The sequence below is a fragment of the Capra hircus genome, chromosome 26 (assembly GCF_001704415.2).
Source record: "Capra hircus breed San Clemente chromosome 26, ASM170441v1, whole genome shotgun sequence".
NCBI classification, from domain to species: domain Eukaryota; kingdom Metazoa; phylum Chordata; class Mammalia; order Artiodactyla; family Bovidae; genus Capra; species Capra hircus.
The window spans coordinates 23,183,576-23,209,746 of NC_030833.1; the positions used below are offsets into that span (position 1 = coordinate 23,183,576).

The following is a 26,171-nucleotide window of genomic DNA, read 5'->3' on the forward strand; positions in this document are numbered from 1 at the left end:
ATATATTTCTGCTTTCTTGACTATGCCAAAGCCTTTGACTGTGTGGATCACAATAAACTGTGGAAAATTCTGAAAGAGATGGGAATACCAGACCACCTGACTTGCCTCTTGAGAAATCTGTATGCTGGTTAGGAAGCAACAGTTAGAACTGGACATGGAACAACAGACTGGTTCCAAATAGGAAAAGGAGTACGTCAAGGCTATATATTGTCACCCTGCTTATTTAACTTGTATGCAGAGTACATCATGAGAAATGCTGGACTGGAAGAAACACAAGCTGGAATCAAGATTGCTGGGAGAAATATCAATAACCTCAGATAGGCAAATGACACCACCCTTATGTGGCAGAAAGTGAAGAGGAACTCAAAAGCCTCCTGATGAAAGTGAAAGAGGAGAGTGAAAAAGTTGGCCTATAGCTCAACATTCAGAAAATGAAGTTCATGGCATCTGGTCCCATCACTTCATGGGAAGTAGATGGGGAAACAGTGGAAACAGTGTCAGACTTTATTTTGGGGGGCGGGGCTCCAAAATCACTGCAGATTGTGATTGCAGCCATGAAATTAAGACGCTTATTCCTTGGAAGAAAAGTTATGACCAACCTAGATAGCATATTCAAAAGCAGAGACATTACTTTGCTGACTAAGGTCCGTCTAGTCAAGGCTATGGTTTTTCCAGTAGTCATGTATGGATGTGAGAGTTGGACTGTGAAGAAAGCTGAGCACTGAAGAATTGATGCTTTTGAACCGTAGTGTTGGAGAAGACTCTTGAGAGTCCCTTGGACTGCAAGGAGATCCAACCAGTCCATTCTGAAGGAGCTCAGCCCTGGGATTTCTTTGGAAGGAATAATGCTAAAGCTGAAACTCCAGTACTTTGGCCACCTCATGGGAAGAGTTGACTCTTTGGGAAAGGGTCTGATGCTGGGAGAGATTGGGGGCAGGACGACAGAGGATGAGATGGCTGGATGGCATCACTGACTTGATGGACATGAGTTTGAGTGAACTCCAGGAGTTGGTGATGGACAGGGAGGCCTGGCGTGCTGTGATTCATGGGGTCACAAAGAGTCGGACATGACTGAGTGACTGAAATGAACTGAACTGAACTGAACTGAGATGAGTGCAATTGTGTGGTAGTTTGAGCATTCTTTGGCAGGGCCTTTCATTGGGATTGGAATGAAAACTGACCTTTTCCAGTCCTGTGGCCACTGCTGAGTTTTCCAAATTTGCTGTCATATTGAGTGCAGCACTTTCACAGCATCATCTTTCAGGATTTGAAATAGTTCATCTGGAATTCCATCACCTCCTCTAGCTTTGTTCATTGTGATGGTTCCTGAGGCCCACTTGACTTTGTTCTCTAGGCTCTCTGGCTGTAGGTGAGTGATCACTCCACCGTGGTTATCTGCATTATTAAGACCTTTTTGTAGTGTTCTGTGTTTTCTTGCCACCTCTTCTTAATATCTTTTGTTTCTGTTAGATCCATACCATTTCTGTCCTTTTTGTAGCCTTTTTTGCATGGCATGTTCACTTGGTATCTTTAATTTTCTTGAAGAGATCTCTAGTCTTCCCCATTCCACTTTTTCCATTTCTTTACAATGATCACTTAGGAAGACTTTTTTTTATCTCTCCTTGCTATTCTTTGGAACTCTGCATTCAAATGGGTATATCTTTCCTTTTCTCCTTTGCCTTTTGTTTCTCTTTTCTCAGTTATTTGTAAGGTCTCAGACAACCATTTTTCCTTTTTGCATTTCTTCTTCTTGGAGATAGTTATTTTAACCAGCTCCTGTACAATGTTATGAACCTCTGTCTATATTTCTTCGGGCACTCTATCAGATCTAATCCCTTGAATCTATTTGTCCCTTCCACTGTACAATTGTAACTGATTTGATTTAGGTCATATCTGAATGGCCTAGTGGTTTTCCCTACTTTCTCAAATTAAGTCTGAATTTTGCAATAAGCAATTAATGATCTGAGCCACAGTTAGCTCCCAGTCTTGTTTTTGCTCACTTTATAGAGCTTCTCCATCTTCAGTTGCAAAGAATATAATCAATCTGACTTCCTTATTGACCATCTGATGATGTCCATGTGTGGCGTCATCTCTTGTGTTGTGGGAAGAGGGTATTTGCTATGACCAGTGTGTTCTCTTGGCAAAACACTGTTAGCCCTTGCCCTGCTTCATTTGGTATTCCAAAGCTAAACTTGCCTATTACTCCAGGTATCTCTTGACTTTCTACTCTTGCATTTCAGTGCCGTATGATGAAAAAGACATCTCTTTTGGTGTTAGTTCTAAAAGGTCTTGTAGGTCTTCATAAAATCATTCAACATCAGCATCTTCAGCATTAGTGGTTGGGCATAGACTTGGATTACTGTGATATTGAATGGTTTGATTTGGAAATGAACAGAGATCATTCGTTTGTTTGTGAGGTTGCACCCAAGTACTACATTTTTGACTCTTTTGTTGACTAGGAGGGATTTCTTCTAAGGGATTCTTTCTCACAGTAGTAGATATAATGGTCATCCTAATTAAATTCACCCATTCTGGTCCATTTTAGTTCACTGTTTCCTAAAAGGTTGATGTTCAATCTTGCCATCTCCTGTTTGACTCCCAATTTACTTTGATTTATGGCTCTAACATTCCAGATTCATATGCAATATTGTTCTTTATAGCATCAGACTTTACTTCCATCACCAGTTACATCCACATATGGGTGTTATTTTTGTTATGGCTCAGCCTCTTCATTGTTTCTGGAGCTATTTCTCTACTCTTCTCCAGTAGCATATTGGGCACCTACCAGTCTTGGTAGTTGATCTTTCAGTGTCATATCTTTTCACCTTTTGACATTATTCATGGGGTTCTCAAGGCAAGAATACTGAAGTGGTTTGCCATTCCCTTCTCCAGTGGACCACGCTTTGTCAGAACTCTCCACCATGACCCATCTGTCTTGGGTAGCTCCACATGGCATGGCTCATACTTTCATTGAGTTAGACAAGGCTGTGATCCAAGTGATCAGTTTGGTTAGTTTTTTGTAATTGTGTTTTCCATTCTGCATGGAAAGAAAGGTTTTGGAAGGTTTGTAGAAAAGACATTAAACAAATACTTCTGCAAATTCTAAAATCATTGTGAGAGGAGAAATAAACAGCCCCTGTGGGTTTTAACAAATAGCATTAGTGGTTTGGGGAAGGAAGAGGATCACAGTTTCCTTTCTTCCATGTATTGACCACAACTGGTGGGCATGTTGCTGTATCAGCTGTGTACTTGGTTTTTGATGGATAAGCCCTTACTTATGTGTAATAAAGATATTTATGAAGAATATTCCAAGGTTCTTTAATGAATGAACTCAACTACTATTTAGAACACTATCTTATTCATGGAAACATTGAAATTTAATGGGTGAGATAACTGCCTTGTTTGTTTTTGCTCTTATTTTAGATTGTTGTAAGGAATAACTCAGAAGATTATTCTAAAAACACATCTTACAAAAGAATTTGTGTAAGAGAACATGCTATAAAAAGTTTAGTTATTAATGAATAAGAGTTACTTTGTTATCCTCAGAGTGGCACCATCACAGATCTAGCCATTGTATTTTTCAATGAAGTTACCACGGAAGAAACAAAATATATATTTAGAAGAGGATCTTTTAAACTTTGTTATTATAGCTATTATCTTTCTAGCACTCATTTATTGAATATTGAGTACCTACATGTGCAATAAGTGTTAACTAAAAAAAAAAAAAAAAAAAGACTGTTAACTAGTTTTATGAAAACTACAAAGGAATCTGAAGACAGTTCACCCTTCTAGAAATAAACTGTCTTCTTGCAAATATTTGGATTTTAAGAAATACTTTGTAATTTTCAAAATTGTTTTTCCTCCCCTAAATCTGATTTTTGAACTTCATAACAGCAGCAGCAGGAGAACTGGCTTGGTAGATATTATATTCGTACGATCAGAGAATTCTAGATGCAAAAATGTTGTAAAGGTCATTTAATCCAAACCTTTTATTATATATTTATCATACCATTTTTTAATTTCAAAAATGCACCAGACTACAAAATGATGCACAAATGAAATTCATATATACCTTTTGTCTAGCTTCCACAAATATTATATTCAGTTCAGTTCAGTTGCTAAGCCGTATCCGACTCTTTGCGACCCCATGAATCGCAGCATGCCAGGCCTCCCTGTCCATCACCAACTCCCAGAACTGACTCAAACTCATGTCTATAGAGTCAGTGATGCAATCCAGCCATCTGATCCTCTGTTGTCCCCTTCTCATACTTCCCCCAATCCCTCCCAGCATCAGAGTCTTTTCCAATGAGTCAACTCTTCTCATGAGGTGGCCAAAGTATTGGAGTTTCAGCTTTAGCATCAGTCCTTCCAATAAACACCCAGGACTGATCTCCTTTAGAATGGACTAGGTGGACCTCCTTGCAGTCCAAGGAACTCTCAAGAGTCTTCTCCAACACCACAGTTCAAACACATCAATTCTTTGGCACTCAGCTTTCTTCACAGTCCAACTCTCACATCCATACATGACCACTGGAAAAACCATAGCTTTGACTAGACGGACCTTGTTGACAAAGTAATGTCTCTGCTTTTTAATATGCTGTCTAGGTTGGTCATAACTTTCCTTTCAAGGAGTAAGCATCTTTTAATTTCATGGCTGCAATCACCATCTGCAGTGATTATTACCACTGTGCAATTTCAAAACTGGGAAATGAAGTATGATATAATACTGTCTACTATTTATAGACCTTATTTAAATTTTGCCAATTGATCTACTAATGTTCATTTCCTTTTCTAGGATCCAATCCAAGATCACACGTTTTATCTCCGTTCTCTTCAGTTCAGTTCAGTTCACTTCAGTCACTCAGTTGTGTCCGACTCTTTGCGACCCCATGAATCACAGCACGCCAGACCTCCCTGTCCATCACCAACTCCCGGAGTTCACACAGACTCACATCCATCAAGTCAGTGATGCCATCCAGCCATCTCATCCTCGGTCGTCCCTTTCTCCTCCTGCCCCAATCCCTCCCAGCATCAGGGTCTTTTCCAATGAGTCAGCTCTTCGCATGAGGTGGCCAAAGCACTGGAATTTCAGCTTTAGCATCATTCCTTCCAAAGTAATCCCAGGGCTGATCTCCTTCAGAATGGACTGGTTGGATCTCCTTGCAGTCCAAGGGACTCTCAAGAGTCTTCTCCAATACCATGGTTCAAAAGCATCAATTCTTTGGCACTCAGCTTTCTTCACAGTCCAACTCTCACATCCATACATGACCACTGGAAAAACCGTAATCTTGGCTAGACGGACCTTAGTCAGCAAAGTAATGTCTCTGCTTTTGAATATACTATCTAGCTTGGTCATAACTTTTCTTCCAAGGAGTAAGCGTCTTTTAATTTCATGGCTGAAATCACCATCTGCAGTGATTTTGGAGCCCCCCAAAAATAAAGTCTGACACTGTTTCCACTGTTTCCCCATCTACTTCCCATGTAGTGATGGGACCGGATGCCATGATCTTCGTTTTCTGAATGTTGAGCTTTAAGCCAACTTTTTCACTATCCTCTTTCACTTGCATCAAGAGGCCTTTGAGTTCCTCTTCACTTTCTGCCATAAGGGTGGTGTCATCTGCATATCTGAGGTTATTCATATTTCTCCTGGCAATCTTGATTCCAGCTTGTGTTTCTTCCAGTCCAGCATTTCTCATGATGTACTCTGCATACAAGTTAAATAAGCAGGGTGACAATATATAGCCTTGACGTACTCCTTTTCCTATTTGGAACCAGTCTGTTGTTCCATGCCCAGTTCTAAATGCTGCTTCCTGACCTGCATGCAGATTTCTCAAAAGGCAAGTCAGGTGGTCTGGTACTCCCATCTTCCTCAGAATTTTCCACAGTTTATTGTGATCCACACAGTCAAAGGCTTTGGCATAGTCAATAAAACAGAAATAGATGTTCTTCTGGAACTCTCTTGCTTTTTCCATGATCCAGTGGATGTTGGCAATTTGATCTCTGATTCCTCTGCCTTTTCTAAAACCAGCTTGAACATCAGGAAGTTCATGGTTCATGTATTGCTGAAGACTGGCTTGGAGAATTTTGAGCATTACTCTACTAGCATGTGAGATGAGTGCAATTGTGCAGTAGTTTGAGCATTCTTTGGCATTGCCTTTCTTTGGAATTGGAATGAAAGCTGACCTTTTCCAGTCCTGTGGCCACTGCTGAATTTTCCAAATTTGCTGGCATATTGAGTGCAGCACTTTCACAGCATCATCTTTCAGGATTTGAAACAGCTCAACTGGAATGCCATCACCTCCACTAGCTTTATTCATAGTGATGCTTTCCAAGGCCCACTTGACTTCCCATTTCAGGATGTCTGGCTCTAGATGCGTGATCACACCATTGTGATTATCCAGGTTGTGAAGATCTTTTTTGTACAGTTTTTCTGTGTATTCTTGCCACCTCTTCTCTTCTTAAATTGGGGACAGTTCTACAGTTTCTTTGCCTTTTGTGATAGTAGTATTTTTTTTTAAACTGTACCGGTTTCTTATTTTGTAGAGTGTTCCTCATTTGCCACCCATTCATTTTCAAGTTTAAGCAACCAAGTATGGCTCCTCCCTGAGATTTCAAAGAAGTTAGTGGCAGAGCCCAAATAAAAGACTGCTAACTGTATGGAGAATTCATCCCAAGGTTTGAGAAAGTGTTTCTCTCCTAGAAGAGTGACGGCTGATGCAAGTAAATTGGTGAATTTATGCAACAGTTATTTAATAGATGTATATAACCTATATCTCTAATAGCTTACTGGTTTCCTATGGAGCGTTGGGTTTGGTGCTAATCCCCAGAAATCAAAATGGTCCCAAGCCCACAGTTTAAGCTCCTTTTTGAGCAACCCCCCCCCCCAAAGGCTTTGTAGCGTTTTGAAGGACATGGAAGTATATGCCATATAAACATATAAAACATGGTTAGTAGCAAAGTACTTTTCACATAGGACTATGCAAAAAGGCTGGTTTTAGACAGAGTGAGTGGTATAGAAGGTGAGGGAAAGGGAGCAAAGCATGGCAACTTATGGAGAAAGCCCTAAATACACATAGTATCACTACCATTGGAGAGACAGAGGGACAGATAGGTAGGTAAGTAGGTAGATCGATATGCAGGAAGAACTAATATATCTGTATTTATAGGTATATCTGAGGCTTCCCTGGTAGCTCAGCTGGTGAAGAATTCTGCAATGCAGGAGACTGCAGTTCCATTCCTGAGTCGGAAAGTTCCCTGGAGCAAGGTATATATCTAGGGCTTCCCAGCTGGTGCTAGTAGTAAAGAATCCACCTGCCAATGCAGGGCAGGTAAGAGATAGGAGTTCAACCCTTTGGTTGGCGATATCCTGTGAAGGAGGGCATGGCCACCCACTCCACTATTCATGCCTTGAGAATCCCATGGACAGATGACCCTGGCAGACAACGGTCCATAGGGTTGCAGAATTGGACGCGACTGAAGCAACTTGGCTTGCAAGAGCTAATAGGCATATCTAAGACAGATCATAGCAGAGTACATCATGAGAAACGCTGGGCTAGAAGAAGCACAAGCTGGAATCAAGATTGCCTGGAGAGATATCAATAACCTCAGATAGGCAGATGACACCACCCTTATGGCAGAAATTAAAGAGGAACTAAAAAGCCTCTTGATGCAAGTGAAAGAGGAGAATGAAAAAGTTGGCTTAAAGCTCAACATTCAGAAAACGAAGACCATGCCATCTGGTCCCATCACTTCATGGGAAATAGATGGGGAAACAGTGGAAACAGTGTCAGACTTTATTTTTTGGGCTCCAAAATCGCTGCAGATGGTGACTGCAGCCATGAAATTAAAAGACGCTTACTCCTTGGAAGGAAAGTTATGACCAATCTAGATAGCATATTCAAAAGCAGAGACATTACTTTGCCGACTAAGGTCCGTCTAGTCAAGGCTATGGTTTTTCCAGTGGTCGTGTATAGATGTGAGAGTTGGACTGTGAAGAAAGCTGAGTGCCAAACAATTGATGCTTTTGAACCGTGGTATTGGAGAAGACTCTTGAGAGTCCCTTGGACTGCAAGGAGATCCAAACAGTCCATCCTACAGAAGATCAGTCCTGGGTGTTCATTGGAAGGACTGATGCTGAAACTGAAACTCCAATACTTCGGCCACCTCATGCGAAGGGTTGACTCATTAGAAAAGTCCCTGAGGCTAGGAGGGACTGGGGGCAGGAGAAGAAGGGGACAACAGAGGATGAGACTGCTGGATGGCATCACCAACTCGATGGACATGAGTTTGGGTAAACTCTGGGAGTTGATGATGGACAGGGAGGCCTGGCGTGCTGTGATTCGTGGGGTCGCAGAGTCGGACACTACTGAGCGACTGAACTGAACTGAATTGAAGACAGATCAATCTATTGATCTATGACACACATACAATCCGCCCCATGTCCGGTAGTACCCTCTGGCATCTCTCCCAGACCAAGACACATTGCCTGTGCTGCGGTTTAGATCAAATGCCCCTTTACAGAGTCAAAGGGGCAAAAATGGAGCTCCTCAATCCCTCTCTTCCCAAAGACAATGGTGAGAGTTCTGGCGGTAGAGGACGTCTGGGTTCTTGCAAAGAGATCAGAGGAGAATAAAGCGAGAAACAGCGAGCGGGTGGCTGCGCGGAGCGGTGGAGCGTGGCAGCAATCGCAGCAGATGCACTCTCGGTGCGCGAGCCCCGCCCTTCCTGGCCCCACGCTAGGGGCCCGCGGGCTGCCGCGCCCTGGTGATATCGCGAGACTCCAGCCCTCGTGGCGGTGCTTCGCTCCTCGCCGGCCGCCACCTATCCGCGACGCCTCGGCCCGCCCCTACAGCGGCCCAACTTGTCTGGAGTTGAAGTCCTGAGCGCCTGGCCCCTGCATTCGGCCAACGGAGAACCCCGCAACGCCGCCTCGCCTCCGGGATCCCCCGCTCCGCTCGTCTCCGCTCCCTCGAAGCCAAAAGTTGGCTTCGAGGAAGCGGCTCCTCAGCCCAGTTAAGCGCGCTCCTAGCCGGGGCGGGGCTCTCGGCCACCCGCGCCCCAGGAGCCTGAGGCGGCGGCTCTGCCGGGTCCTGTGGTGCCAGAGTTCCTCCCCTGGTATCCTCTCACCAGTCGCTGCGAGTACGGGCTCCTGGCCCCGCCTCCTCGTCCCAGAGCGGTGCAAGGGGAGCAGGTGCAGATGGAGCAGGGGTAGAAGACCCGGGGTCTTTGGGCGGCGGGCGCGGAGCCTCTAGAGCGAGCGTGAGAAGAAGCCACAGGCTGCCCGGGTGGAGGAGGGAGGCTGACAGCACGGTGGCGGCGCCAGGGACCCCGCCGCACAGAGGCAGCTCCGCTGTCCAGGCCGCCAGCCGGGTGAGTAAAGTGGTGGGGGGCGGATCACAGAGTGAAGGGTGCGGGGAGGTGGGCATTAAAGCCAGCTGCAGGGGCAGGCGGAGAAGCCCGTAGGAGCCTTCTGATCTGGAAAGTGTGCAACATAGAGCCTCTGCCTCCCTTCGGGAGGAGGTACATCCCTCCCTCAGGGACTTCCATGACTTTCTCCAGGCACCCGCCCTCAGGGGAAATGCCAAGTTAACGTGTGAATCCTACTTCCTGTCACAGTGGTCAGTGGAGTTGAAGACCAGGCAAAGAGTGGGATAGTATTAAGTATTTAGTATGCGGGGGTCCTGGGGTTAACTTTTAGGGCAGTCTGATGTTTCCCTGAAGTGATTTCCCGTTTACTTGCTCCAAGCTTACTGATGTTTCTAAGTTTAAAGTGGATGAGAACTGCGATGGGCAGTCATTGCCCTTTAGTGTCATCCTTATGACAGGAGATGCAAGTTACAGAGAGCCTGTATTACGTTCTTTTTAAAAAAAAGTTTTTTTTTTTATTTTTTAAATTTTAAAATCTTTAATTCTTAGGCTGTGTGTGTGTGTGTGTGTGTGTGTGTGTGTGTGAGTGAATGTGTATGCATCTGTAGAGCTGGAGCTTTGCAATGTGTGAATTATTGTTTGTTGTCCAATATGATCTAGTCCTGGAAACAGCCTGTATTACGTTCTAAAGGCCGTGTGTGTGTGTGTGTGTGTGTGTGTGTGTGTGTGTGAATGTGTATGCATCTGTAGAGCTGGAGCTTTGCGATGTGTGAATTATTGTTTGTTGTCCAGTATGATCTAGTCCTGGAAACATCAATACCCTCTGTGATAACAACCCTTGATCTCCCTCATTGCCTGACGTGCCATAGTGAAGAGCACACACAGGGAAATATTGACCTTTCCTTATGAGGTGAAATAGATTGTAGGAGACTGGCACTTAGGGGCAGAGGGTGTGTGGTGGGCTCTGCTGGACACAAATAGGTCAGTAAGAGTGAAAGTTAGTGATTTGGAGCCATGCCAGGAGAGGTTTTAGAACTGAGGTAATAAATCTGCAGCTCTTCAATCTGTCTTTAATCTCTTCAATTTAACAGTGAATTGGGGAATTCTTGTTGGCAGAAATAGTAAAACAACAGCTTTTCTGGTAATGATTAGAGACCATTTTAAAAGTGTGTGAAAGTTCACTAGGCCACCAGAAAGAAATCTGAAAAATTACAGCCAAAAATAGATAAAAAGTAAGTGCATATGAGGGGATTCAAGCAGGAGATTGAGAGTTTGCTCTGAAATATACACAGATTATCCAGCCCATTTACTTCTACCATGTCTCCATGTGTGATAGAATTTCCAGAAACCTCTCCAGAGACATGGTATAGACTTATACTCATTGTTACCTTTGAAATAAAAGTTCAAACATTTTAAAATAAATACCTGCTCATTAATAAATACCGAATAAATACCGAATTCTGTTGGTACATAGGTATAGATAGTATTGATGCAAATCATGATATCAGCACTCAGTATTCACAGCACTGTCCCAAGTGCATTTACCTGCCCTAATAATGTCTGGTATTAAGAACATGGTTTCTGGTTTGTAGGTTGCTCATGTACAAGTTTGCCAAAATAATTGCAATAGAGATTCTCTTCATCAGTCGCCTGGAGGCCTTTACCCTCAACCCTTTCTTTAGTAATAACAGCTTTAATATCATTGTCATTAAAATTATCCCATTTAAATTTGAATTTTTAAAACTTCTGCACTTCTTCAGTTAGTTGATTCAGAATGAGAGAGTAAAACATCTCTGGGAAAGCAGATGCTTGTTCATTTAAGAAATGACTGAAATATATTGTCAGGTTGTGTGTGTGTGTGTGTCTGTTGCATACATGCCTATATGTTTATGCTTACTAGCCATATAATGACATTGTGGGTGAAATCATGGACAAGTGACATATAGTAGTTCACTAAGGCTACTTATTGTAGTAAGTAATAGGGGTGGTGATTATTAATGTTGGAGCACCCATAATTTTCTAATTAGTGAGCTTTCTCTCGTCTAAAGTCTTTATTTTCTTAACGCCAACTCCTTACACACATCTCCCCCCTCCACACACACACCATTTTTAGTACGTGTGTATATGTCCTCAATAACAGAGATAATCAATTTCATCTAGCCAAATTTATCTGAGCATGATAGAGACAGTAACATTTAATGTTATTATTTTTATAAATTGGAATATGTGAAATCAAAGGAAAATTCTTGGATGGAGATGACATGACATGAAAAGCAAGAATGGAGATTCGAGTTCTGGTTCTCTTTATCACACATGTTTGGCAACTCTGAATAATAACTTGTTGAGTTTGAATTTTTTCATCTGTAGAGTGAGGTCAATGCCAATCAGGATTAGTTGACAGAATCATGTATCTTGAGACAGATGAAAAGGGCATTGCTACTGTAAAGTCATACACACATGTGTGCCACTGCCATTCCTAACACACTGTCCTTTCAGATCATTAAAAAAAACAGTTCATCAACCCTAAATAGGAAGAGAAAGTCAGATTCAAAATTTGTCACTTACACTTCCTCACCCAGAAAGAGGTGGGATGCAGTCACCACACATATTTTGGACCTGACTGATCTTTAACTAAATGCCAAGGCTAAGACAGATTAACGGTTATAATAATACTTGAATTAAAGATACTAATTTATGGTAATTATAGGCTGCCCATTATAACTTGGCTAGAATTCTGAGTGACTTCTTCGCCTCCCTCCTTATTCTTCCTGTCTCCTTCCTGTGCTTTTTGCTGATGTTCTGGGGCAGCCTTTGGTAGATGTAGTTTTTGCTGTGTACTCAATGAGACTTTTCCCTGTTATTTGAGTGTAATTTATGTGTGTTCAGAGTAATTCCCCAAATTTGAGATTCATTTTTTAAATCCAGGCACTGATGTTAACATCCTTGTCATACAGGACAGCCTTTCTTGATGGAAGTCTTTGCATGATCTGAACCAAATGAAGGAATCCTGTGGCTTCAGGAATGCTAAGTGCAAATAGTTTATCAGGGGCAAGAACACATTGCTTCTGTGCAACTTGTTTTGTGCATGGTCTAATTTTTATGATGGTATCTGCTGCCTTGTGGTGTGTGTGTGTACGTTGTTTTTTCTTCCGTAAAGCTAACCAGCATTAGCTCGTTAATCCTTGTGAAATTCTTATTAGGTAGTAGTAGCATTAATATTTCTTTCTCACACATTATGCTGAATATGATTCAGATACTTTGGTTTCTCACCCTCCTGTCTCTTTCTTAATATCAATGTCTGAAAAACCGTCATCTGCAGTATGCTATTAAACTTCCATTATTATCATAGTGTTAATGCTGCATGTATCGAATGCTGCATGACTGTCTGGTTGTTTGACATTCATATCTTCTTCTTCAGATATTTTTAAACCTGAGATGTATCCACACAACCTTGGTAATTAAGCTGGGTCATTTTTTCTTTGCAGTTTATTCTTTGATAAAATGCTGTATTGTCATCATTAATTTTCTTACTAGTTTTGTGAAAGTCAAATTCTCACTCCCATTGCACAAATCAGCAAATAGGTTCAGAAAGGAAAAGTGACTTGGCTAAGGTGTTACGGGGGTATGGAACAGAGCATACCTATTTCAGTCTGATTGCAGAATCTATTCCTGTCTTACAAAATTTATCCTACAGTAAAACTTGGAAATTAGAACCTTTTAAGATTATAAAATTATTCATCTTGAGTTGATTTCAGACAAGGTTGAGAAGTGGTAAATCCTGATTATGAGAGCTCTCTATCTTTGAGAAAAAGGAATGTTGTTAACATGTGCTGGTGCATTTCATTCTTTAGCTTCAATAGAGACTGCATTGTTTCCCAAATTTCATTTTCATCTTTAGAAGATCTTAAAATGAACACTTGGATGATTGTTGAGCATAAGGTCATTGGCAAATTTTGGTATCTGGTCTTAATACATTTTTGAGTTAACAGAATCTAGTTTTATTTTACATTGACTTTGAAAACAGGGTTTGTTGATCATTTCTGTAAGATCTTTTCACCTGACCTTTTTAATTTTAATAGAGGTGACTGTCTTTAGCAAACTTATATTTTTACTTTTCCTATCAGGTCCTGATGAAGAATGCAAGTGTAATGTGGCCTGGAAGGCAAGATGCTACTGAATAAAACAAAGCATATGTGGAGGTAGATGGACTTTGGTTTTAATCTCAGATCTTCTTATTAGCTATCTTTAAAGTAGGGAGATTGTCTGCTTTATGCTTTTTGAGGACACAGTGCTGATTGTTTCTCTTACATTTCACTCAGATCTGACATAGTGTTTTAGTGTCTTCAACTTAAGAGTGTTGAACATTTTGTACTTGTGAGTCAGGTTCTGCGGAAATAAAGATGGCACATTGATCTATGCCCTTGACTTGAGAGTGAGCAAATCTTATATTTCACATGATTAGGTGTGTCTCTGCTATTTTTATACATCTGTGTTTATAAAAATTCAACAGATTGCCACTGTTTAAATCAGGTACTGGAATTTTCAGTAAGATATAAAGGTGTAGTAGTTTGTTTTACACTATTTTTGTGTTGGTAAATATGAAATCTCTAGCTACAAAATGCATAATTTAAGAGTATAAATTAAAATGCCTTTTTGAAATTTGCTAGTACCATCTGGATTAAATTTTGTCAATTTAATGAAACTAAATATTGACTCTGAGAATGATTCACATTTTTAGAGTTATGAGTAGAATAGAACTGGGCACAAAATACATGGCATGTCTTATTTATCTATGGTGTTAATAATTGCTAACATTCAAGGAGTAAAATCTGTGTGCCAGGGACAAGCTAACAACCTTATATACATTTATCTTATCAACTTTTAATTCTACAGATATTTGCTGAGCACCTAGTATGTTCCAGACACTGACTAGGAGGTGTATGTGAACTGGTACCAAAAGTTATGAACATTTGTGTAAGGCAATAGAAGATGCATGTCATCTGATGACAAAACTGCTCAATAAGTAAAGGTGAGATGGAACCGTCTGGCTGGGATTGATATGAGGGCTTGGGGCAAGGGTGATGCTTGCATTGGGCCATGAATAGTACTGAGAACTTTAAAAGGGGAGTTTTGAGATGACAATCCATACATGGTAGGCCAAAGAACTGCAAGAGCTAATGTGGAGAGGAAAGAGATTAAGATTTAATCTGTGACATCACTTCTGAATAATTATGATAACTGATAACGCTTAGTTGTGTCCGACTCTTTGCAACCCCATGGATACAGTCCATGGAATTCTCCAGGCCAGAATACTGGAGTGGGTAGTCTTTCCCTTCTCCAGGGGATCTTCTGAACCAGGGATCGAACTCAGGTCTCCCACATTGCAGGCGGATTCTTTGCCAGCTGAGCCACAAAGGAAGCCCAAGAATACTGGAGTGGGCAGCCTATCCCTTCTCCAGCAGGTCTTCCTGACCTAGGAATCAAACCGGGGTCTCCTGCATTGCAGGCAGATTCTTTACAAACTGAGCTATCAGAGAAGCCCTAATTATATATATGCTGCTGCTGTTGCTAAGTCGCTTCAGTCGTGTCCGACTCTGTGCGACCCCATAGATGGCAGCCCTCCAGGCTCCCCTGTCCCTGGGATTCTCCAGGCAAGAATACTGGAGTGGGTTGCCATTTCCTTCTCCAGTGCACGAAAGTGAAAAGTCAAAGTAAAGTAGCTCAGTTGTGTCCGACTCTTAGCGACCTTATGGACTGCAGCCTACCAGGCTCCTCCATCCATGGGATTTTCCAGGCTAGAGTGCTGGAGTGGGGTGCCGTTACCTTCTCCGAATTATATATTAAGGCATACCAAATGAGAAACTGAAAATCTATGCCAAGGAAAAGAAAAATATGCCATCCCTTAGAAATTTTATTGCCCTTATTTGCACATTTAAATCTCACCTTGGATCTTGTTGCTTTTTCTTATTATGACATTTCTCAAATGCAGTTTTCAAAAAATAAAAGACTGTCATGTATTTAGTAAACTGTATCAGAGACATACTCAGCCAAACTGCCACTTCATGTCTTTAAGTTTATATACAGATGTGACCTATCTTTATGTGAATCTTAATTATTTTCCTACACCTCTAGAAAGTATGCAGACTGCATCTTTGTCTCCATCAGGGAAATTTGTCAAATAGTGTCCGTGCAATAGCCAAAGATGATGGCTTGAATGAAGTGTGGCCAATGTGAGGAGGACCCAGACTCCTCAGAATGTAATGGTTACTGTAGAGGGCAGGCTTGAGTCTGCAGGTCAGATAGAGGCAATAGTTAAAAGCGTGGCAAGAAGCAAAGGTGAAATCCTACCATGTAAGATGTATACTGAAAGAATAGAGCTTATTCTAAAATGTAGGTAGGGATAAAAGGACCTGAATGTTCTGGTGTGAACTTTTACATGTGCTTAAATGGTCTCGTGTCTCTCTTTCTGCTGAGATCTGCTGAATGTTTTTATAGTACTACCTTAGATCAGTAATGTACCTTTGCACTGTTCAAAATGACTTACTTTTGAAGAATTTTGTCCCATCACTTAAGTTTTATTTTCATCATAGTCCTAAGAGATTAGAAGGACAGATATCTTTATATCTGCATTTTGTGGGAGATGAAACAGGAACTTTGCCCTGTGATTTACACTTTAGTTATTGGAGGAAGAGGAACTGAAACTTTGGACATAGCATTCTACTGATCCCTCAGCTTGCTCAGGCTTTTTTTTTTTTTTTTTTTTTTTTTGCCGCAGGTTGTAGACAGAATTTTTGTTTTGGCTGCAGCCTGCGTTCTCTGTCAGGGACCTCCGTGTTGGGAGAGAAGCATGGAGGTTGGGCACCGAGCTCCTGGGTTTGAGAAGAACCTATACAAATTACGTATGTTGGGCTTTAGATCAGTTTTCCTGGTTCAGGTTGATTTGTGGGTCATTATAAGCCTTTAACGGAGAAGGCAATGGCGCCCCACTCCAGTACTCTTGCCTAGAAAATCCCATGGACGGAGGAGCCTGGTAGGCTGCAGTCCATGAGGTCGCTAAGAGTCGGACACAACTGAGCGACTTCACTTTGATTTTTCACTTTCGTGCATTGGAGAAGGAAATGGCAACCCACTCCAGTATTCTTGCCTGGAGAATCCCAGGGACGGGGGAGCCTGGAGGGCTGCCATCTATGGGGTCGCACAGAGTCGGACACGACTGAAGCGACTTAGCAGCAGCAGCAGCATAAGCCTTTAAAAAGTGTCCATGCCCATCACTGACAAGATTTACTGCAAGTGAGGTGCCATTGCCTGTTGATACAAGTATTAAGTGCCCACCATTGTAAATGAGTCATCAATCCCTTCTTTTGCCCTTGTGACTAATTAGGGCTTGGGTTTGGGGACAAGGCAGAGAGGGTTTGCTGAACACTGTGCTATCTACATGATAACAGAAGCTGAATTTTAGCAACAGTGATATAAATCGCCACACCTTTTGAGCAATTCTCTGTAATAACATTGCAGAATATCACTGTTATTCCTCACAACAATGCTGTGAAGTTGATGTTGTCTTTGTTCTAACCCTGTGAAAACTGAGGCTCAAAGGAGTTAAGAAACGTGCCATAAGTTACTTATAGAGTGACAGATCAGGGATTTAAGTTTTGTTCTGACTTTGACTCTAAAGCTCTTTCTGCTGGATCATACCACCCTATAGATGGGTTTATTTGGGGGTTGCTTAGAGAATTTATGTCAGTTTAGAGTGATGATAGGGAGATCCCTTGGCATGAGAGGAAAAATCTTAAGTGTGCCCCTTTCCAAGTCACCATGTTCTCAGATTGCTGGCCTGTTTATTCTTTTCATGACCTCCATTTATCCCTGTGAATAATTCATGTAATATCACTAATGTGTTTTGTCTCTAGCTTGTTATCCAGGAAGATGTACAGAAGCTACCATTTGCTTTCACCTTGCTGGCTGCTGACCCTAAAGAAGTAGCACAGACACCATGGACACTCACCTTAAGATAGTGCTACTGAGTTAAGTTATCAGGTAATTGGTGGTAATTGCCCAGAGTCAAAGGTTTGAGGGTTTTGGTCACCTTCCGTAACTCAGATGACAGAGGACGTGGGAACCCAAACTCATGGTCCATCTAATCCAGAGCTTGCCTGTTTAGATAAAGTAAAACATCTTTCTCTGGTTTAGTTCTTTACTTACCACCACTTTCAGTTAGAATTATGAAAAGGGCATTTGTCACCCTGGCTTGGAAATGCTGTCTCTAATCTCACCTGACCTGTCATGAATTTTGCCCAGTGGATGGAGGGATTTTGAACTGGACAGCCATGGGCTTGCTCACTGACCAAAAAAAACTATCTTCAGGTATGATCCTCAGGCCCCCGCATTTAAGTGACCATCCTCTACCCTTTGAATTTGTCTTTGCAACATTCTTGGTAAACAGTTGACCAAGTCAACTCATTCTTGGTAAATGAGTTGACTCTTCACGCATTTGTAGCACACATGCATGTATGTGTGCTATGTCGCTTCAGTCGTGTCCAACTCTTTGTGACCCTATAGACTGTAGCCCATCAGGCTCCTCTGTTCATGGGGATTCTCCAGGCTAGAATACTGGACTGAGTTGCCTTCCCCATATCTTCCCGACCTAGGGATCAAACCTGAGTCTTTAATGTCTCCTGCATTGGCAGGCAGGTTCCTTACCACTCGCACCATCTGGGAAGCCCTGACCATATATATGTAGGTATATTTATGAATTTCCTTTATTTTCAAAATGATTTATATTGTTTTTCTTAGGGAGCAGCACATCATCTTGAGTCTTACTGCTTTATAGTAAATCTTACTTTCATATAAGTTTTATTGGAACAAAGCCTCATTCATTCATTTTTACATATCATCTGTTTTTGTGATCTGTGATACAACAGCAGAGCTAAGTAGTCATAACAGAGACCATATGCCTGCAGCACCTAAAATATTTTCTGTCTGGACCCTTACAAGAAAAGTTTGCTGCCCACTGGTCTAGATCATGGGAGGAAATTTTTAACCATACCTTTTATTTTTGTCTGTACTATTTTGAGTTTTTGCCACCTGTAATATTGCTTTTGTAGTAAAGCTATTAGAACATCTTAAGTGATTGTGCTACATGCTAAGATGTAGCCTTTTCCCTTGAGGTTGCACATATTAGGGGGAATAGATATTTACACAAATAGAAAAATCACTATTTAGAGTTTTAAATACATAATAAGTATAATAAGAATTTTTAAAAGTTCTATGAGGATACGAATGAGTGGAGAGTCAACTCATCCTCCTGGCAGAGGAAAGAAGTGATTTTACAAGAAATTGAGGAGCTGGCCTTTATTTATATAGGATTAGGAATTTTCCAAGCCAGGGATGTTTGGTAGGAGGAGAGGCAATCTGTCCTCATTTTCCTGTCTTTCTTACGAGAATTAGGTCTACCTTCGTGTAAGAATATGTGATGTCATTCTTCCTTTCTAATCTCCTCCATCTTCATGCCATCTGGGACTCTAACTAACAGTCTTTAAATATCATGTTTGGTTTCCTTTTTCCTTTTATGCATCATGTCTTAGACATGTCAGAGACATGATGACTAAACCAAAGAATCTGAGCTCCCAAAAGATTAAGACTTGCCTTAAATCTTAAACATTGCTCTCTCCTCTCTTCAGAGTAGAATTCCACTAGCAAGCTGTGACAGTTTCCCCTTCATATTTGTCATGTTGCTTCTTCTGTACCAAATAGAAGTGGGTGATGCTTTCATTTTCTTGGGCATGTGGCCTGAATCAGTGTGATTGTTGAGGTGATTATGACAAGTCAGTAGTCATTTTCTGTTAGTGTAATATTGTTTCCCTAGGTAATGTGATATGTGAGAGAGGGAATGATATTACCATATCCACAGTTAACTTAGTATATACATGTAAATGTGAGGGATTGGGTACCTGAATTAGTTTAATGCATAGCTCATGATTTTCATCTTTATAGCTTTCTCAGAGCTGCTCTCAAAGAATAAAGTTAACTCATATTAGACTTTAATTTTTTTTTTCCAAAATGGCTATACAGTTGACACGGGATTATTCATTAGCAAGAGTATTCTTTTTCCACTGGTTTGCATAGTGATCTTTGTTACAAATTTGTGGACTCTAAATTTGTCAGGTGTCTTTCTGGACTCTATTCAGATCCATTTGTTAGTTTTCCTTGTATTAATGTTGTATTATTTTAATATGTGGCTTCGTCATCTTCACATGTTTATCAATCTTCTGTTGTATGCCATTGTATGCCAGCTAGCATAGAAGAGAATCACAGAGAATACAAATAATACTGTTTTCTAAAAGAGAATTTATCTATTTGTCTTTTAGGATCATAGGGTTGGGTGTTGACCACCTTGGTTTATGAGAGATTGATCTAGGTTTTATCTGGATTTCAGCTTTGGCAAAAGTCAGTCTTTTTTGGTTATCACTTGCTATGATGATGTGATTCTCTATAGCTTTCTATTGATGTGTTGGTGTTTCTAGTGTCTTCAGCTTTGGAAAAGAGCTAGAAATTCATTTCTTATCACGGATGTTCAACTTAGCTTTGTACTACTCTCCTCCCACTTTTGGGAGGGTGTGGAAAATTGTGATGGTTTGGTGTCCACTAAACTTCCAACCTCATCACTCAGACAATATGAAAAATAACTGCTAGTTTTTCTGTTAGCTAAGGAACTGTGCCAACCATCCAGGCTAGTCCTCAGACTCTAGCTCTGCCCAATATTAGGACATTGTGAAATATGATTTAGATTCTCCTTATCAATTCACCCTTCTTTGTAGGGCTTTAATCAGTTCCCTGTACTGGGTCCTTGTCTCCCCTTCCTCCAGATGGGTTTTGTTTTCTAAGCACCATGAGATGGCAGGGTTGACTCTTTGTGTTCTTGTACATCCTCAGAATTCAGCAAATGTGTGGTGAAGCAAACTGGACATATAAATCTCTTAGAATGGAGGCAAGGAAAAAAGTTAGAAGGACAATCTAGGCAAGAAGTTATAGTGATCAGAATTAGCAGATTACTTGTAAAGATGGGTGTGTATAGAAAAATTTGATACAAATTTTAGGCTATATAACCAGTAACTGGGGGGGATCTAGGAAGGCTGGCGGGAAGAGAGAGCCAAAGAAGGCAATGGCCATGTTTCCAGCTATGGCAGTTGGGTGGCTATTGACAATGCGTGTGTGTAGTGTTATATATATAGTGTATAGTGTGTGTGTGTGTGTGTGTGTATATATACACCTGCACTACTCTGGTGTACTTTGCATTAGCTTTTACTTTGCAAGGCAGATAAAGCCCTGATACTACTGATTGTAAATTGTGTGTGTGTGTGTGTGTGTGTGTGTGTGTGTGTGTGTATGTATGCATGCACACAGGTGCACACAGGACTTCAGCTTGGCTATACTTGCTTACACATTGCTCTAACCTCTGTCCTCAGTGTAGGATTTTAGATAAATAGTGGCCATACAGAAGCTTCTTCTATGAAGGAATGTCTATCGCTTGGTTAAGCCTTCAGTCTTCTGTTGGTTAATTGAGTCCTGTGTCCTGAATATAAATACTATGTGTTTCCCTAAAAAGTCCATCCAGGCTACAAATACAAATCACATGTGGCTTCCTGCAAGTCCATTCTGAACAAAATTAAGGATCATTCATAAGCAAAGCTGTTCCCAAGGTTGGTGGCCCCACTGAGGTTCACTCTAAGCTCATCATCTTCTCATGTAAGCAGAGAGGTGAGATGCCACTCCTGAATCATTGTGTCATGTGACCATATCTTGGAAGCCTCCTGAATAAGGTGTACGTTATTAATTCAGAAAGTCAGAGAAAGTATATGAGTCTAAGCTGCTGCAAACCTTAAATGAGTTAAGAGAACTGAGTTGGTGCAACCTAAGCACAGATTGCTCAGCAGTCTATTTGCTGCTAATGGAATCATTTTTGTTGCTTATCCACTGTTTCTTGAAATATCCTAATATGACTAAGTTCTCATAAAGGCTGTGAGATGCACATGCTAATTCCAGTGCAAAGAGGGTTTTTATATAAAATATAAAATTCGAGAGCCATTCAAATCCCTTTGCCCCCTTGCGATAAGCCATCAATCAGTCCTCTCCACCAACAAGTTTCCTAGAGATATTATGAAGTGACAGGTGTATTTATAAATTTATAATGAATTGATAAATAAGTGAAGAATGAAGCCTGCTGCTTCATTGTTATTTTCTTCTCTCACATCTTTCATCCTCAAAGTTATCCTTCATTTAAGCATGTCAGGAGAGAACCCGAGTTTGGAATGGGGTCTTGATGGAGAGATTGAGACTGTATAAGAAATGGTGTATAAAGAGCCTAGAGAATGTGTGGTTGTTCAGGATTTGACCAGTGCATCAGAGCAACAAATTCTAGTGCTCCATTCCCTCTAGAAGTTATGAAGTTGGTTAATGGAGTAACCTAATTAAGAAGCTAGCCTAACTGATTCTGTAGAAAACACAACTTTTGGTTTAATTTGGTGGATTTCTTTTAATTGTAACAGTCAACTTAAAGTATTAGGGCTATTTGTGTAATGGCAGGGACATTCTTTCACTGATCTGTTGTAACAGAATCTAAGGTATTTTCCATTTCCAAATGTATGATGAGGTTGCTTCAAGAGTTGGCACTTCTGTATCCCTCGGGTCTCTTGTCTGGTGAACCCCTTGCACTTCTAGCATGTGTGCTTGTCTTCCTGCTCAAGTTCAGTTCTGAAAACACTGCTGTTTCACACTCTCTTGGTGTTATAGATCCTCATGTTGCTGAATTCAGAGCTTCACTGAAAGCATCTCTGTAAATTGCTAATTCATAAAGGCCAGCAGAGTTCATTCCTATCATATTGGCTGCTTAGTGATACATATTCAATCTCTGTAAGGATATAGGTATATCTTTCTCTATCCCCAAAGACTAATTTTGATTTAAAATGAATCTGTCTTTTCTTTGTGGGAAGATTTGCCTTTACCTGTTTTACCTGATCTCTGGGTTTTGGGTTCCTCATTGTCTGTGAGAAGGTAACATGTAGACCAAACTTTAGAGATGTCAGTTCTCTTCCTTGAGAAAGCCATTACTTTGGTTGAAAGTGATCACAGTTATGGGTAAAATTATATGAGGGAGAATAAAACACCGCATTATAGTAAAATCAGGATTACCCTATTTATGAGCTCAATTTAATTAATTATTAAAGGCTAAGACATTTAGAGAAAATTTTAAAAGCATGCTATTAAGGTCAAAGTGGCTGAGATTCAAGTTTAAATGGTTTTAGCTGTTGTGTTGTTTCAAGAACTCTTCCATTTGGGAAGTTAACCTGAGATGTAAAGTGGAGAGACCTGGGCTGAGGGTCAGAAGACTTGCTTCACATTCTTTCTTTGCTACGAACTGGCTCTGAGACCTCAAATATGGCACTTATATTTCATTAGTAAGGAGATAAAAATACCATTTCACAAGTCAGCTATGAAAGCATCTGATGGAGTGAGGGTCTGACTCACTGTACATGTCCAGGGAAATTTTGGTTCACTTATACATGTTGACATTTAAGAGAGTTTATTCAGGAAATTTCTATGAGCCAGGAAGTTTCATAAGATACTCGTGGTCTTGCTTTGTGAGCACTGGTCAGGATATTTTTTTAGGCTAGGAGAAGATCATCAGACCTGATCTAGAAGATTGGAGTTTTAGTTCAGATTTGTCCTGCATTTGTTGTGAAATCTGGGCGCAAGTGTCATAACCTTCCTTAAGTATTCAGTTTCTGCATCTGGTCTATAAGAATAATACCTCGAACAGGTTAGTGCCATTTCTCTGTATATTTCTATGTCTGTAAAGTAGGCACAGTGAAACTAGCCACTTCAGAAGATCTTCACAAGGCTAACATTATTCAACACATGGAAATGTTCTAGCAGAATGCTTCTTTCATGGTATGTACTCAGTAAACACTCATTGGGATGATTTTCCCTCCTTCCTAGAACTCACTTGAGTAAAATTGCCAGTCATAGAAATCGGAATGCTGAGTACCATGTTAATGCCTTGACAATTTTCTGGAAAGAAAAAATAAAAACCTGTCTGATGCTCCCAGTTTTATTTTACTGGCATTCTCTCTCCTCTCTCTCTCTCTCTCTCTCTCCCTTTTTTTCCCTTGGGATGATGTCTCTTTGTGGCAGAGCAGCAACACCAGCAACTACAATCAGGGGCCAAAGGCCAGAAACCATGGATGAGAAAGACCACCCCTCCTGCCCAGTCCTCTTCTGTGCTGCTGGGTTTTCTCTGACAGGAATGCATGCATTTCTTCAGGAGCCCCGTAGCCAAGAGCACAGCAGTTTTCTTGGAACCAGAGGCAGAAGGCTCCTGCTCCCTTGTGACTCATATTCTCACTCAGCACCCAAGCATGTCTTTATTTGGTGAAGTTCACAGCCTTTCCCTTCCTGCCTCAGCAGCTACTGTCCCAGCCTCAGCCCCAGTCATGAAAAGTGTGGTTGCTATGTGGATCATGTCTCAGGCAATTCAGAAAGCCTTTCAGAGAACAGAACTTTGGATTTGACTGTGACTTCGGCTACGACTCTCTCTTTCTCCTAGAAAACTATTGTGTTGGATGAAGCAAGAAGGTGCAAGCTGTAATACTGTCATGAAAGCCAAAGGCTGAGGAAGAAGTTGCCATTCCTCCTTCCTGTTTACCACTCCAAGATATATTTCCTGAATCCTTTTTAGAGTTATTGGTATCCTAGCTTTATACATATACCCTGGTATTTGAATACATATACTGGTGCTCACAGCATTGGCTTAAAGTTAGTGGTTCTACTACTCTCTAGCTGTATGACTTGGGCATTCAGTTCTCTCTGAGCCTCAACTTCCTCATCTTTATGATGGGAATGGTCATGTCTGTCTGCTTGCCTGGTCAAGTAAAATCTCAGCTTCATATTTCTGATACCTTAGGGTCCCCTACCTGAGTAGGAAGCTTACATGTTACTTAACACAGCTTTTGCTGCTAAAGATGACCATTCCTTCATCAGCCTCCTGGACAGATGATCCTCTAGTGTCAAGACTGACCTCTGAAGGGTTGGGAAGCTGCCCTCCTCAGGAGCTCAGATAGTAAGTTGTTCTTTGTGCTGATCTGAAATCTGAACTCTCCAGTAACTTTTGCCTGCTGGTTTCTGTGTCTGGATAACAGGACATTTAACCTCAAAGTCTTCTGTATACTGAAGACTACTGTAAAAAGTACCGTTATTTTTTAAGCTGGATATCAAGTCATCTTTTCAGCTCCTTTGCCTGCTCTGCCCTTGGGGTTCTGATCTGGATTGACTGCATGGAACAGAACATGGTGCCAGGTGTTCTTGAACATTCTCAATGGTCTTTGTAGCATTGGTAATAAAACATTCCCTGATGACCCTAGAAGCAAGTCTGATTATTACTAATGGTAACTGTCCCCACCCATAGTGAGTCTGCTCAAATCCCAGAGCCATGATTGGCAAATCATGTTTCTTAATATTCTTTAAATTATTTTTAACATGGAAGTAATTTCCCCCCCTGTTGCACTGCCATTTCCTTCTGCAGGGATCTTCCCTACCCAGGGATCAAACCCAGGTCTCCTGTATTGCATGTGGATTCTTTACTGCTGAGCTACCAGGGAAACCATGCTTTATTCTAGAAAATAATAAAGATGCATTAAATTTAATAATAGAAAAGACCTATAAAAAATATAAAGAATACTACGGAACTTATTTGTAGCCCATTTACTTAAAAAAAAAATTTATATATTACACCTTAGTCATGTTTCCACAGAAATGATTGTATATTTATGTGTAATCAGTGAAATTATGTAATGTGGTTATGTGCCTATACATTTTGTTCTCTTATTGATCATTGTGTTTTCCCATGTCATTATCAGGTATTTATAAGTATCATCATAATGGTTGTATCATAATACTGAATGAGTATATATTATAATTTACTTAATGAACCCTTTATGGTAATCCCTAATTTGTAGCCAGTTTCCAGGAGCTTCAGAGCTAGTCTCATTGAGAAATGGAATAAGGGAGAAGGCAATACCTCTGGATTCTCACAGGAGGATTTTATTTTCCAAATGCTGGGGTAATCCCATTGCTCTGCTCTTCTTTTCCTGTGGAGAAGAGTTAACAGGACATGGAGATCAGATCAGGACTTAGAGATCAGATCAGGACATGGAGATCAGATCAGGACTTAGAGATCAGATCAGGATGTGGAGATCAGCTGGAAAGCTAAAAAAGCAGGTTGATTTGTGCATATGTATTTATGACTGAGCAACTGAGCACATTAGTGAATATGTATCCTCACTTCACAAATTCAAGTTTAAAATGTTATGCTGATGATTTCTGTGATGAACAAGATGTTTGGTTTTGTTTCATTTACTGATACAAATGTGCCCCTAGAAGAGCTTGAACTGCCTCTTTCTGTGATCAAGGATTTTCCCTTGATAAAGGAAATCAAAGAAATCCAAGGATCAGAGAATTACTCTCCGTTGTCAGGATTTAATGTATTTAAATCCAGAGCTAGAATCAAAGTATCACAGATTTGTCTTCTGTTAATGTAATTTGGGACTCTCTTGTTTGTTAGAGCATAGCTCTGGCAGAAAGAAGGCTCCACTCTCATATAATCACATCAGTCATCTGGGGTCATTGTTTAAGGGGCAATACCATCACTTCTCAGCAGACTTGCAGAACTAGTCACCAAGACAGGGGTACAGGAATCTTCTTGTTTACAAACTTCCCAAGTGAATTTTGTCAGGTAAATTTAAGAAATGGAT

General features: G+C 40.9%; 1 long non-coding RNA gene across 3 annotated transcripts in view; it reads left to right on the plus strand.

Annotated features, from left to right (window-relative positions):
* The window catches only part of LOC102168798, a 111,471-nt gene continuing 94,085 nt past the window's right edge, over positions 8,786 to 26,171 (plus strand). The window contains exons 1-6 of one of the 3 annotated variants that reach the window (XR_001917342.1): positions 8,786 to 9,369; positions 13,491 to 13,565; positions 14,260 to 14,395; positions 16,142 to 16,265; positions 17,277 to 17,403; positions 23,557 to 24,897. This is a non-coding gene — a long non-coding RNA (uncharacterized LOC102168798). Of the gene's footprint in view, positions 9,370 to 13,490; positions 13,566 to 14,259; positions 14,396 to 16,141; positions 16,266 to 17,276; positions 17,404 to 23,556; positions 24,898 to 26,171 lie in introns of those variants that run through there. The other 2 variants (XR_001917341.1, XR_001917343.1) reach the window with 2 other exon arrangements.